This window comes from Rhyacophila brunnea, unplaced genomic scaffold, assembly GCF_057557595.1.
Source record: "Rhyacophila brunnea isolate RB1 unplaced genomic scaffold, BYU_Rbru_1.0 scaffold_81, whole genome shotgun sequence".
Taxonomy (NCBI): Eukaryota; Metazoa; Arthropoda; class Insecta; order Trichoptera; family Rhyacophilidae; genus Rhyacophila; species Rhyacophila brunnea.
Window position 1 is genome coordinate 1,146,977 of NW_028233352.1, and position 15,352 is coordinate 1,162,328.

The following is a 15,352-nucleotide window of genomic DNA, read 5'->3' on the forward strand; positions in this document are numbered from 1 at the left end:
TAATAATAAAATGCTTTTTTCACAAGTAATCGTTCTTAGAATAAAAATAACAGATCGATAATTTTCAACTATTTATGTAGTTTTCTGATTATAAAGAGCCTAATATACAAACAATAAAGCATATAGTACATAAAGAAAATATAAATAGAATATTATACATTAAAATACAACTTATCAGTTATTCAGCTTGGATAATGATGCAAAAAATACGCGTAAAAATGCAATTATATATATTTTAAAATACTATGCAAAAAATATGCATCGCGTAAAAAATAAAATTATATTATTGTTGAAATACCATACAGATATATATACAGCGCGTAATAAAAATCCCCTTTTTTATGAGACACTTATACATAGAAATGCAACGCTAATTAACATCATATTCGGATTTATTTTGCTTGAAATATGTCTTTATTTACTATAAGGTATTATTTTTCAAATATCAACTTAGATGCAGTCTACTACACCATAAAGTAAACAATTAAGGCTTTTTTAATCTTGTATTCAAATTAAAAGGCACTGTGATACTTACCCAAATAATAAGCATTTACATAATGCAAATTGTTTGTATATTTCAAACACGTCAGTAAATAATCAAAAAAATGTTATATAGCATAAGTCGATTTCACGTATGGTGTTTGCGAAAAAAATATATGAGCGTATTTATAGATTATTATAAGCGCTATTTTCATATGATAATACTTTTTATACCTTTTATATAGCGGGTTTTTAGTGTAAAAAAATTGCTGTATCACTTAAATTAAACATTTATTACTTAATGGTTTGTTCGAATAATTTCATTAATGCTTAAAACTTGGTATAACTTTTAGTCCCATTTCTATGAATATGCAATGAAATATACTGATCTTAAAAAGAAGATTTGACATGATTAAAGGATTATTTTTTATATTTAAAAATTATAGAAATCTTCTTTCTTATTTGTTTTGAAAAAATGAAACTTTTTTTATGGCATATATGAATTTTTAGTGGGAATTTTTTTTGATTATTCGCAGATTTGAAATATCATCAATTTTGAATTCTACCTTGATTTTTTAAAAATCTTAAGATATTTTGCTTGTGGGCCAATAGAAAACCTTCTTAGAAATAATATGAACATAAGTATAAAATATATTCATTATGTAATAATTTTTTTTATTATTATAAAACACAACACGGCATTTCTTTTCTTTTAAAATGGTATATTAGAGTCGTATGCCAATCCAAGAAAACATGATAAGGTCATTTTGTAGCTAAGGGGTGCATATCGAAAAACCAATCAAATTTTAAAATACTTTTTTTAAACGTTTAAATACCATGGATTCATAAAAATTAAAGAATTACAAGCACTTTTTTACTTTTATATTATTTAGGCTGAAAACCCCATATTACCATTTTATTTGGTGTTTTAATCATGAAATATTGTTAAAACTTATCTTTAATAATTTTTTATTATCAGAAATATTAATAAAATTCCAAATCGAAAAAATGATTTTTTTTGCTTTTTAATGTAATAAATATATATAAAAATATGTTGTATCATCTTGAAAAATAATAATCGATTTCAAAGGTTTGTAATAAGTTTAGTAGTTCAATAATAAAGGGAATTCATGGGGTATTTAGCTTGGAAAAGATTCCAAAATAATTAAATCGAAATAGGAAGAAACATTTTTAGCGTATAATTCTAAAAATAATGTACGATGATGAGCTAAGTTTCAATTTAAATCATGTAAAAAAACACGCACAGTAAATTATATGCATTTTTTCACTTTTATAATAAAATGCAGATGGTTTAAAATGTTATACTTTAATTCTTTATTTACTTTTAATTAATTTTATCTATTTAGACGTGGTCAGCATATAAAATGTTATTAGTAATAATCATATATTATATCCATCGCTTTTTCAAAAACTGAATTGATATACGAATTTTAAAAATAAGTATAGAATTTCTAACTATTACTTCGATTATATTTTTGATTAGAAATAATGCTTAAAATCAAAATACATTTTCTATATCAAAAGCTGTAATTTTTATTGGAGTTATTTCGAATATAAAATTTGAAAATTATACAAATCAAAGCTCTACATATTTTTGAATATAATTTTATACTGCCATTATGAATATATTGGAATTAATTCTTTTATGATTGAAATCATGAAAATTTTTATATCGTATGATAATGATGTGATAGATTTATTCTAATAGCAATAACTTTTAATAATGGAATTTAAATATATTGCTAATATTTTCCAGCATTAATGTGTCTATGAACCTAAAAATATGAATAATGGATGGATATATAAATTTGATATAGGAAAAAACGAGTGAAGATTTTATGGTCCTTTATTTATGCCGTAATTTGAATCATATATTAAATCTAGTTTCATGTATTCTATGCAAAAAATTTGGTGTATTACTTCGAGCTTTGTAAAAAACACTTTAAATGTTCAAATTTGCATTTATAACACGAAAATTTAACTAAATTTTATTCTGTACAAATAAAAACTTATTACACTTTTGAAAAATTATACGTTTTAAAATATAGCTAATTATACAGGTTATTTTATAAAATTATTTAACACTCTTAAAATATTAAATGCTAAAACATAGTTCTATTATATGTCGATACAATTATAAAATTTTACTTCATCTGATTCAATTTCGAATTTTAATATATTTAGCCTTGAAATATGAACATTTACGCCATTTAAAATTAAATAAAAAATGTTTGCTGATATTAATACATCAAACGTTTGTCCTGAAATTGTTTATTAATTTATATTATGCGGATACTTAGAAATATTGAAGTCAAATTATATATGGTAATATTGTATTAAATAGAGTTTATTTTAATGGAGTAAACTTAGAACTGCTGGTAGCCCCAACACCTGGCTTTCCATGTCCACCAGTATTTTTAGTAGCCACAAAGTCACTAAACCTATAACTAATCATCTCTGGCTTAATCTCAAGAGGGACAAATACTTTTCCATTATAAACACCAATAAGATTGCCAACCATACAAGGTAAAATGATCATAGAACGTGCATGTGTCTTGACAATTCGTGGTTTATCTTCCGGATTTACGCATGCTTGTTTACTTAATAAGCATTTCTTGATTAGTGTAACTTCTCTTGGTGAAAGACCACGCTGGATATGTCGTCGTCTTTTTGATGGAAGAAGATCTGCAAACTTAATTATTGTGAGTTTTTGAAGTTCTTCAAGATCAATTCCTCTGTAACTGTGTTTTCTAAATACTCGGCGTTGTTTATCGAAATTATTTGACATTTTGGATAAGGGCACAAAAAAATAAAAGGCTTGATTTGAAAATCAAAAGAAATTAACTTAATATTTTGAAGATTAAACGACCAGACACATATGTTGTGTGTTTTACATGTAAGTGAAACACATGCATATATATTAAGCACGTATAACAAATTTTAATTTCGGTTAATATCAAAAGTATCATTATTAAGAGTTGGCATATTATTTACATTTAGAACACCGCAGTGTTTAATTTCATCACAAGAAACCGATGCAAAATTATATAATATCTTTAAAATTAGTTTTAAAAATTTTTCAAAAAATTATTCTCCTGTTATATAATACACAACGAATCACTAAAGCATTAATCATAGAAAACATCGGTGATATTATATATTATTCTTTGAGACGAGATAATGAAAACCTCAAAACATAATTTCAATATTTATATAAGTTAAAAATGCACTTATGCATTTAGACATAATCATGTAAATTCTATAATAGGTTTCGGAAAAACAGCAGCAAAAAACCAAAAAGAAACTATTATACCCCTATAAGATGTGAATATAATTAATATACTCAATATTAATATAGGAAATATAGTTGAAATCATATAATATAATTAAAATATGGGGGTAACAATTCGTTAATAAATAGCCTTTTATTTATTTAGTATAAATAATTCTTCAATCAATAATGGTCAAGATTTAAATTTATGAAATTACATGACTTGGATCACATAATTATCGTAATTTGCACATAAAAATAATGGACGGAAGATAAAAAAAATTTAATCTAAATTATATCCTACTTACGTTCCATAAATTCGAAACAATGCTCTACTAAAAATAAAATTGGTTCGCAAGTACTATAATTATTAGAATACGAATGATTTGAAATCACATAACAAAAATATTACTGCTAATATAACTTTTAGATGAAGATTAACATTTATGACAGAAAGTGCTTACTATCTAAATAAAGAGAATAACTGTATTTGCATTTCAAGAAACTATTGGCATGTAATTTCTGTATATTTAAATACAGAAAAGATAAAATATTAGAAATAGACATCTTGCCGCGATATGGTTGATAAGCTACTCTTAAGGATTATTTTAATTAATAGACAAGATGAATTCTAATCATAAATTTTAAAAATATATTAATGATTATATGCTTTATCATATTTATCAAGGGTTAAAGATAAGAAAAACTCACTAAATAGCTACATGTAATTTGATTTAATAAAAAATATTATTTAAGTGTAGTAATTTATTTTACTATATATTATTAATTTTGTTCTTACAGGTTCCGCTCAATAATATACATTAGTACTTGTGCTTAACTTTCAATTATAATTTATAATGTATATTAAATTTTTTCTAGTCTGTCTACGAAATTCTTCACTCAGATTTGAAAATTCGAGTATAGAGTAGAAAAATAAAAAATCGTTTTTATAGCCTTTCTAAAAATTAGAAATACAATATCTTATATTTTTACAAATATATTATATAGATATTTATCTTGGATGGATAGAAGCAAATAGAAAATAAAATCACCTTAAAATGAATCATAAAAAATTCACTGCAATTACCATAATCAATAAAAATCTGTGGAAATAATTATATACGAAGCCAAAGCCATGTAATAGATGAAAGACCACTAAATAATATATATTTGGTCGTGATATGCCATATGCCATATGCCATAAGCCATATATATAGAATCTAGGAAGCAATGAAAGGTACAATATAAAAATAAAATTGAAGAAAAAACTTGAATATATAAGTCTTATTAGAAGATGAATTAGGGTGGTTGCAACGATGAAAAGCCTCTGGAAATTATTAACTATTTCAGTAATTATATATAAATCCAATGTTTTGCTGAACAAAGAGTAAAGTAGCTCTAAAAAAAACCCATGAAAAAACACTAGCACTAGATTCCCTATGAATTTTTTGGATTTAGCAGAAAGTGTGAATTTTTTATCGTTATAAATTAAACTACATTAAATAATGATAAATATCCGAATGCTAATATTTATGCCATAATTAACATTATTTCACTGTTTTTAAATGTATATAAATTATATTATAAAAATCATCTGGCCATAATAAAGACAATTTATTTTTTCATAACATAAAAATTTAAGTTTACAAATATCCAAAGAAAATTGCTTATCATGCAAAAATATAAAAAAAAATATATTGACTAAAAATTTTAACTCATTTTTGTCTTTAGTCACCCTAGAGAACAGAAAAGTTGAAAACTTAAAATCAGCTTAGCCTTCTTAATCTAGTACTTCGGTTCGTCACGCCTATTATTAATTTCAGCTTTGATAACTGAGCTGTATAAAAGTTTAATTTGCAAATAAAAAAGTGTGTTTAAAGAATGAATTAACAAATCGAAACTTGTAAATCTATCATATAAACAAAAAATTATATAAAAACACCATTTTTCATGGCTTTTTTTTTACAGTAATAGAATTACATTAGAACGAAAACTTTTTATACATCTATTGTGATCTTTGAGAATAAATTTTATGATTCAGCCTTTTATATATTTATTATAGAATTTATAAAATCTCTATTTATAGAGCTATAATCAAGTTTTAAATATTCTTTGCACAAAAAAAATATTTAATTTACTTATAAGATTGAATTCTGGCTAAACTAAATATTTCAGTGGAATTTAAATTTTCAATCAAGTCAGCAAACCAAGTATAATTAAAAACTCTTTAAACTGCCAACTCTAGTTGGCATAATACTATAATGAATATTTCTCTATTCATACTTCTCTATATTTATCTTAATTTTCCGTAAGACTAGCCTTTGAACATCTTGTGGACTAAGTATGCCATCATCTTCGGTTAAAGTGTAGAAACTTCCAGGTTAGTTCAAATTCAATATTCATCAGTAAATTAGTATTACTCAAACCCGACACATATTTTACACCCATTAGGTGATGGGTATACATATGGGTTATTTTAATAGCATCATTAGAAGCATATGCCACGACTTTAGGAATCATCTTCAGATCATCATAGTGTTAATACTTTTATATTATTTGTAGAACAGTACACCAAAAAGAAACGTGCGAGAAATTTCGAAAAAAAAATATATATCTATATACTGTTATGATAAAAATAAAGTCAACAACTTACATTAAATATTTGTTAGTGTATTTTTTATATTAAAATACAAAAAAAACTCTAAAATACGATTTATTTGTAGCAAAATAAATGCATTCTTGCACACGAATTAGCCATAAAAACCATCAAGCATAGTAAAAAAATAAAATTAAATAATATTCATTTATCCTTGAATCACCAGTCACATTATCTAATCCGTGTTTTTTACGATTTCTATCAATCCTGGTGATTCGAGAATTGCTTATAATTGTATATTTTTAGACAAATAATATATCATATAAACATAAACTGAAAATATTTACACCTTAGAAAAAAGTGGATGCGCATATTCTGATATCGTGATATTAAAAGATTTAAGAATATCAGAAAAAGTTTCAATGATTTTTTAGATCCCTATTAACTTCATCTTATTTTAAAACAAATTATTTAATTAATAACAACAATTCGATTGTATATCTTTATATGAGTAAAAAATTTTTAGTTGAAAAAGTGGAAAATAAGGTATATATATCGAAAATCAGCTTTAAAATTGAATATATTTTTTATCGAATTTAATTGCTATCCTTTTAAATATATTTTATTTTATTAAATATACCAAAATAATACCACTAGATATCACATAAATTTTTCTTATAAATAATTGTATTAAAGAAAAAACAATTCTTTAACTTAAAGCGACACGCGCAAAGAAATATTTTCATATCGAAAAATTCGATTTTCTTGATGCAAGACAAATGATTCAATTTATCTATTTTGAATGTTGATTCATATATAAAACCTTTATTTTACTTATAATCGGTATTTTAGTTTTCCTCTTAAAATTTGTGCTTTAAAGGGGAGAGTCAATGTAAGTCATTTGAAATCGTCAAAATGCTTTAGAAATTTAAATAATTAAAATATAGGTGTAAAGAAACCATAAGAACGTTTAAAAATCATAAAATAATACATTTATAGCATTAATTTTTTACGTAAATCATATATATCTTAAACTTTTCTATAACTGTGCATATAAATATAAAGAAAAAAAACATTCCAACACTTTATCTAATATACTTTCATACATTGAGATAAAATTTAGAAATAAAAAAGATAATATGATTCTAAATTTTTAACCAAAAAACTATATGCTTCATGAGGGGTATAAAGTTTTTGAGGTGCATTATTCAAAATTTAAATTTGAAATTTGAAATTTTTTTGATCTATGGATCAAATATTCGAGTTGAAAACTATTTCTATATCATAATAAGAAAGATTGTACAAATAAGAATGTAGTTTGAGTCATTTAATTTTATTTGACACTAGTTTCTTAAAATTATACTATTTCCTTTTAGTTCCCCCTTCTATAATATTTTTAATGTGTATAGAGATTAATTAAAATTGCGCTTTAGATAGTATTGAAAGTATTTTGTATTTTTCTGCGCTTTTATAAATTAAAATCAGTAATACGTTGTGCTTTATACGATTTGAGAATACTGCAAAATTATATCTATTTTGAATACTTGTTTTATATGACACGTGATAAAGCATTTTTCGAATTCTAGCATTCTAAGATGCTCTTGAATTTACAAAAAAAAATTCGCAAGATTTTTTCATATATTTAGAGAATTTAAATCATTATTTTTTTATGCATTTGATTATATGCATATTCTTTTTCTAATTACAATTAAATTGTGCTAAAATTCTAGCAATATAAAGTTTTTCAGCTATTAAATTACAAAAAACGTAGAAAAACACAAAATTTAACACATTATATGCGTTTTTTTATAATAGTGTTGCCTAATTATATTTTAAATTTGCTTTTCTAAATAAAAATCATCAACAGCTAAAGAAGAACATGTCCACAATACAAAAATTAGATCAGATATATGAACTAAAATATTAAGTTATTATTAATTATAATGTTCTGTAATTTTAGTTATTTCAAGATTTAATTGCAGAAAATAGCTTTATTTAGAATTTAACATATAATATTTTTGACTTTCTAAGCATAAAGTTTTATATATATAAAAATAATACGGCAAATTGCATAAATTTTTTATTACTTTTCTTCGAATTTTAGACACTAAAAGCTTTTTTAGTATCGCCCAAACCAAATTTGAACTAGAATATATATAGAAACACTTTTTATCGAATGTAATCTATTTATTTTTGTAAACAAAGAAAAGTAATTATTTAGAATATGCATATATTTATGTGATAAATTTTATTTCGAAACAAGTGCTATAACAAATAAGTATAATAGGAATCATTGATTATTATGATACATAAGAAATTTAAATAAACCGGTTTGGAATATCATGAATTTTAATAAAAAAATTAAAGATTAATCATATTATCTTTAAATATAAAAAATATTGACTACTATTGTAGAAAATTAGGATAATATAATTATTGGGCTTGTCACAAAGAAATATGCACCGTAAAACTAAACTAAAATCTCTTAACTGGTCTATGAAAAAGTAAATGTATATATCATCTACGTCAAGTTTTTGATCGCAAAAACGTAATTTATATTTTTCTTAATGTTGGGCCATTTTCATAATAGAAACATAAAAGGTATATTTTTTTAAACCTAAAGCCAGCCTGTTCTTTTATTTATAAACGCAAAATAAATATACTCAAGATAAAAAAGTTATCACATATATTAGATCAAACTATATATATAATATGTCTAATAAAATAACATAAGGTCACTTGCTTTTGAATTTTATCGCAAATATCACATATCATCATATTTTTTACTTCAATTAGTAAATTATGCTGTCTAATTACAAAAACCCAATAAATAATGTCATCACAATACTAATTAAGTATTTATGTATTTTGTATGCTAAAAAATACACAGTTTCAAATTTAGTTCCTAAAAAAGCCAATATGATAGAACCTAGTTTCATTCAATTTTTTTTTAGAAATATTGATTACTTCAATATTTTCGCTTGCTGATGAAATACTAATTTCTAAAAAAAAAATACGAAAGGTTTTCTCGAAAATAATGGTTTTTTAGATTCTCAAAAAAATTAAATAATAAAATTAATTTTTTTTACCACGTAAAATTATCTTTACCTTAATTATATCGACTAAATTAGCTAAAGGTATCACACCTAAAAAAATCGGAAGAATTAAACTAATATTAATACCATTTTTTTGTTTCCTTATGTATTTTTACAAATATAGAATTTTACATTTGTTCCAAGTGATGGCTCATAAATGTTTTTTTTTTAAATTTATTATTTTATTGCTAAATTTAACGCTACAAAATTTTATAATCATAGTCATTCACAAATATTTAATATAAGAAAATTGATAATATTTTTGGTTTTATAATGCTGGAATCAATTAATTGTTCAGGTGTAAATTGCACTAAAGTAAGAACACTTTATGATTAAGATAATAATTCTATTAAATATATTACGCGAGTAAATGATAAAAAAGTGAAGTTTTTAATATTGCTATACATAAATTTACATTTAAAATAAAGAATTAAATAAAGGCAACATGGGATGTCTATTATGAAACCTTCAATCATACATATATATCTGATTTTGTGTAATAATTAAAATCTTAGCAAATTTAAGTATTTTTTTTGTCATTCAATCTTAACATTGCTAGAGAACAAAGCCAGATTTTTCTTTGGAATTGCGAAAATGTAAATCTGCTAAACTGCCAATCTTTTTTTAATAAGTAATTAATAATAAAGTTTTATGTGTATAATTCAGTGAATATAGGCTTTTTAAATATATTTCTAATGGTTAGCTTACTTTTATATTCGTGAATAGAAATTACTATGAAAATTAAAATTTAGATTTATATCTCATAATATATTTTTTTTATATCTTTAGTGCTGTCTCATGATACTATAATCACACGGATCTGGATTTTGGGGTAAGATTTCCCAAAGTATAGAAAGACCCAAATATTTTTACAATCCACTAATTCTATTCGTACTTTTAATCATATTAAGGTTTGCAAGGTAGAGAAAAGAAATTCTGGAGGATACTTAAGATCATTTTAAAATATTATAAAGATAGGAGAATACTTCAAAAATATATTTCACAGAAAATTTCTACATGTACGGTGTACATACATTTTAGAATACAGGTAAGAAACAGCTTATTATATATTAAAATATATATTATTGTCGACTGTTCAATTTATAAATATAAGAAATTCATTTTTGCGCCTGTTGTGAAATTATCCCTTTTTTGCAAAAACAAAATAAAAGTAATTGTATTTATATTTAAAAAAAATCAGAGTGAGATATGGGGTTTTAATTTTATCACATTAGTTATATTTAAATCACAATTGGGATGACACAGGCATATAAGCACACATTAAAAATATGATAAAATCATTTTTTCGCTGTATTAATTAATCTTGTCGCATTCAAAAATTGTATTTTTCCCTTTTAATATTTGATTTTTACAAAATATACAATAACAAAAATGTTTTCTTGCAATTTAAATATATTATTGATAATATAAGTATTATCTATATTAAAAAAATAAAACAAGTTAAAATTTTAGGAAATGCTTTATTATATTATTTGTAAATTTTAATATATCTTTGAAGCGTAAATTTTATATGCATAAGTTTGACACAAGAGTAACATTTATTTTACTTTGTGTGCATATTAGAAATATGAATAGCAAGATATATATCTCAGATTATACATTAGACATATAATTTTTGCAAAAAAAAATCTTTTAAGGGCGAAACCTTTTCATCTAAAACACTGATTTTTTGCTGCTAAGCACTGTCGTCACAGGTTCTAGAATTTTTTCAACCAAAAAATACAAAAAATCCAGCATTTGCTATACAACGTTTATTTGCACCAATTGTTTTAGAGTTTTAATTTTTAGATAGAATAATTATAACATAATTTTTAAACATAATGATTTTTTTACATCGAAAGTAACCCATTTACATCAAAAGCTATACATTTATATTTTCAAATAGTGATTTGTGTTTGTAGTGTTGTTTTTTATATTCTAAATCTAATTTTTTAACAGTTTATATGTCTATATTGTCTGTTTAGACGATGGTCTAAATGAGAAAAGTATTTTTCATGATTGCCAACGCCAGATTTTATGAACCGATTAATATTTTGGAAAAGAATTTAATAAATACATGTAGAAATCCATCACAAAAATTTTATTTTTTATCTTTATAAATATTATAAATAATGTGTATTATTCTATTTTTTGGGAATTACATAAAAATTATTGAAGTTACAAAAAAAGATATAACCTTTACCTTATACTGTTCTTAAATAATATTTTTTTTAATACGTTGGCTTAAAAAAGACAATAAATTATATACACATGAATTCCACATATTGAAACGAAGCAAAGGATTATTCTTCCTTCTATCAATTTATGATTCATATTTGTTGACGATAAAATTATATTTATGAGAATAAATCGTGCTTTTTGTGTTTATAAGATATTTAAAGTATTTTAAATGTTTAAATGAACACTAGAATTTATTATAACCGATTTAAAAACATAGTCACAATCGAACTGAATCTAACATATTGCGTTATTCAGTATTTTTCAAAATAGTTTTAAAAAAAAATAGTCAAAGATTAACAGACTAAAATCAAGATAGTCATAACTTGAAAGTGAAATTGTTCTAAAAATCTATGATTTAGATGTAATATGCAAATAAAAGTAATTCCTAAGGTGCAAAATATACAATATCAAAAAACACGAAAAATTTGAAAATAAATCACATTAAAGTTTTCTAAAATATAAATCTGATAAAAAAATTTATAACTAGTATTTTGACATCATTATGATGTATATTGAAAAATATACAGATTGAGCTTCAATAAACCAAGCGGGTTAGAATTGTAATAGACCGGAAATGTAATATGAATCTAAAAAAACTTATTATTGTCGTTTTTATTTGAAGAAATTGTATTTCTACACTATATCTGTACTTTAGCATAAATTATTTTATTTACATCTTAAATATTATAATATATAAATGCTTAAAATATAAATTATAACATAATTTTTTTCATACACAAAGCAAAAATTAATTTTTGTTTTATGGTAGAATATGAAATGTATATAATTCTATATATACATAATGTATATAATATTATAGCAGTCTTATTATTGACTATGGCAAAATTTTCGCGAGTTTTCGATCAAAATACATGTAATACGTTTCTATTCAAATATAAATGCGACGCAAAAAGAGTACAAGTTATGTAATACACTGAACTATTTATTATATTATGTAAAACCCAAAAAATACAAATACAACAAATTCGTTGTGTACATGGGCACATATAGAATACTTATCTCCATATATGCTTCTAAGAGATTTACAATGTAAAATATTAATAGAACATTATTCGTATTTAATGCGGTTCTAGGCCGACAATACAGATTAAATATATCATTTTGAAATATCACAATACAAAATAATTGACAATTCAAACAAAAAATCTTAAAAACAGCAAAATAACCCTTAAATAGCAAAGCTGTCTCTTAAAATGATAGAATGGCATTAGCGTCACCAATAAACATGGCAGATTTTTTTTTGAAATTCGTAGCGTTGCAGATAAAAAGTGTTTAATAATTTTAGTTAAAAATGATTTAACCAGTGTGAAATGTATTCATACTAAGCAAATTTTGCTTATTTAAATTAAATTGCCGTAAATTTAACATTTTTTTCCGTAGAAAATGTTTGACGAGATTTTATTAATATTTGTGCTAATAAAAACCATATCTTTTAAATAAAAACGCATCTCGTGTTTTTAAGCGCATATATACACCTTTTTATGAATATTGCTTTATCCACTCTGATGATTTTTTTTAATATAATTATATGAGGTTTTAAGGGTATAAGAAGGCTTTAACATTTAGACCGATTTATAATTTTTATTTTATGCACTTATAATTAAATTATTGCACGATGTTTACCCTGCCAACATTCTACAAGTATTGTGAGAAATCAGAGCATGTAAACTGTTTCAAATTTTTTTTAATGTTTTTAACTTGAGAAAATATAACATAATCTTATTTACAGTGGTAATTGAACTAGGATGTTTATTCCATAAAAAATCTTTTTGCATAAGAAGTTCGACTATTTATGACTTTACAAAAAAGGATCTGCAAAAGATAAATACAATGATATTTATATTAAGTATAGAATATTTAGTTTTAAATTTGAATAAAATTAATACGAATCCGAAGTATGGTATGCTTACTTTTAGATTAGGAATGCAATCCGCGAAATTCAAATATCGTAATCAACTAAAATGTAGTACTCGCATATTAACAAAAAAAATCCAAATTTAAAGCCTCAAATTATGTTTCTCGAAGACCAAATAAATAAGAATACTATTTATAATCACAAAATTTTAGAACTTATGTGTTTATTTAAAAAAGAGAAAAAAAAACTATGATTGTCTGATGATTATTAATTAAATAAGCTTTACCAGAAGCTAAAAAACATATTAAAATGAATTCAAAATATATCACAATAAAATCATATTTTTTATTAAAGTAAACCATAGAATTGCTTAGAATTATAAATAAAGCATTCAGATGGGAACCGAGCCTCAATTTATTTCGCATCTCAAAAATAGAGAAAAAGCTATGAGTATTTTTATTCATTGAATAAATTTAGTTTTATTGTTGAAAATAAGTTGATTTATTTAGGTCTAGAAATAATAATGCAACAATATGATAATGATGCATTAAAAAGTTTGTTTTCTGATAGTAAAAAAATAAACATATACCTTGACTTAAAAACTTTCTCGTATAATATTCTATTTTATTTATAATATTTCGCGCTGTAAATTTTGAATTTTAACATAATGATTGAATTGCGATAAATACAAGAGACCATTTTCAAAATTTGTTTTTCTATTGATGAATTATCCATTAGGCTTAAACAGAGCCTGTAAAAAACTCGCTGGTTCAATATAATATTTATATATGATCATCGAAAATTACCCTCTATAGTAACGAATAATTTTTTTATGAAAAAACAATAATATAAACAATAAAGCATAAAATTACAAAGTGTACAAGAAAACGTTATATTCTATTAATATTACACTCAAATACTTTCACATATTATTGTACTTTATATTTGTTTTAGTTAATATGTAAGATTGAAACTATATAAAAATTCTGGATATTATAACTAACAAAAGAAACAATAATATACTTTATTTATTGATAAATCATAATATACTATTCTTCTGTTGTCTTGAGATATCATTCAAAAGTCTTTGAATTGGATTGCAAATGAATCAAGAGCTCTAAGCTAATTTAATATTTCATCTCTTTTGTGCTCTACAAACTTAATTAAAATTTATTGAAATATGTTATTAATTTAAATTTATGATGAAAATGTTATAAAATTTCTAAATTTTATGTTTGAGCAAAAATAATGTTTTATTAGCCAAAATGAATAAATATATATTTTAAAAATTACATCAATAAAGTGGATTACATGAATTTTTTATAAGCCCTTTAGTTATACAAAAGCGTCCAATGCAATCTTAAGATTGTATTTATACCGTACGATATCATCGATTCTATCAGACCCATCATGTTTGTGTTCTTTTTAATCTATATGTCCAGTAAAGATATTTTTATTTAATTTTTTTCTCAATACTATTGTTTTTAGTTTGGCATTAGTTTCAGGTAGGATTTTTTGCATTTTGCTGTATATTTGTATTGATTATGCTTAGAATATTCAACATTTCACCTTATAATCTTCTTGATTGTCCATGTTCCCTTCATTGTTGTTATCTTCTAAATTTATGCTAAAATCAAATTTTCATACGGTTTTTAAGATCCAACTCGTATATAGAATATATAAAGCAAAAACTATTATTTATTATGCGCAACCTGCACACGTAAATTTAATACTGTCATTAATATTGTTTATCCTTATCATAAACAATATTT